Genomic DNA, 1,820 nt, shown 5'->3' on the forward strand with positions numbered 1-1,820 from the left:
GGCTGCTTATTGATTCATCAAAACTAGTTTATAGGCTGTTTTATTAGGCAATGGTAACATGTATGCATCTATACCTGTTGGACATTCTGTACATATGAAATAAAGTATGAAAACCTAGAATAGACTATTCTGCTCATGGTTGGATAATGTGTGGCGATCTAAAAGTAACATGCGTGCTCCTTGGTCAGGAAGTTGGCTTTGCCAGATTTTCATGTTTCTTGTGTGAATGGGACAGTAGGGCTAGGGATCAACACTGTCGCAGAAGGAAATGGCGTGTGAGGGAGTCTTTAAAACCTGGTGAGAAGAACATTCTACGCAAAAACCTTTTAGATCCAAAAAACATACTCCTACCACCTCTACTTATAAAGTTAGGCCTAATGAAACAGTTTGTAAAGGCTTTACCTACAGATGGGCCATGTTTTAAGTCTCTCTGCCAAATGTTTCCACACCCTTTCAGAAGCTGAACTAAAAGAAAGCGTCTTTGTCGCGCCTGACATTAGAAAATTGATGTTTGATGTTAACTCTGAATCCACATTGACCTTAAGTGAGAAACAGGCATAGGTATCATTCAAACAAGTCGTTACAGAGTTCTTAAAACATGAAAAAGACCCAGAATATGTTTCCATTATAGCTACAATATTAAAGATGTTTCATGAGCCTGAAAGTTCACTTTTTGAACAGTCACTTAGATTATTTCCCAGACAATATGAGAGACGTTAGTGAGGAACAAGGAGAGCATTTTCAAAACGTTCAAGTGATGGAAAGGCGCTACCAAGGCCGCTGGAACACCAACGTGCTGGGGAACTACTGTTGGTCACTCCACCGAGACGTTCAGCAAGCGACTCGTCGTAGAAAAAGCTACACAAGAAGCTTTAAAGAAAAAAGAGAAAGAAAATACAAACCAATACCAGCTGACAAGTGAAACCTCTATTAACACATATCATTGTTTTAAGTAGCTTACTGTAAATACAAACCATGCTTATGCTGTAACAAAACGTTTAATTTTTTTACCATTTACCGTATAGCATACAACTTTTTTTACTATACAATTAAAAGCATATTGCTCGAAAACTATGGGTGATCCAAAAAAACTAAGGTTAGAATTGGATTCAGCTCATAAAAATCTATAAAGATCAGCTACCAATGTAAAACACGTTCTTTTTTTAAAAAAAAATTCTTTGGCCTGTGTCTCTATGCTGCTCATTTTTGAAACACAACCTACTAAGAACTTAGAGACAGAAGTGATGGCACTTTCTGTAGGACCTGACCATCATTTCACAGGACAATGCTCAAGCACGTACAGTGTAAGCTGTTACTGATTTGTTTGACTGATGGGGCTGCTAAGTGCTACACCACCCATTGCGCTCCCCTGACTTAAGCCCTCGTAAGTTCAACTCGACTTCTAAACTGAAGGGAACACTTCACGGCATTCGCTTCAGAACTGTTGCAAATTCGTCGGGTAATAGACAGCGCCGCTCGAACTATCAACGTAACTGGCATTGTTAAGAGTATCCTACGACTTCCACATTGCTGGCAACGAGTTATACACAATGATGGTGACTATTTTGAAGATCAGTAAAACTTTGAAACCCGTATCCATTTTGTACTAGTTGTAAATAAATAGTTGCCACTATTAAAGTTCCAACCCCCGTATTAATTTCATTAGTTGTACCTGCAGCCGTCAATTATAAATTAACTGCTGTTATTGCTTAGACGTACAGTCATACAATAACACATACCCTGTCTCTTCTCGATTTTCGTTATCTTTCTCTGAGTCTGTTTTCCTCCCTTATATGGGCCTATTCATATTATTTCACATG

This window comes from Schistocerca serialis, chromosome 2 (genome assembly GCF_023864345.2).
Source record: "Schistocerca serialis cubense isolate TAMUIC-IGC-003099 chromosome 2, iqSchSeri2.2, whole genome shotgun sequence".
Classification (NCBI taxonomy): domain Eukaryota; kingdom Metazoa; phylum Arthropoda; class Insecta; order Orthoptera; family Acrididae; genus Schistocerca; species Schistocerca serialis.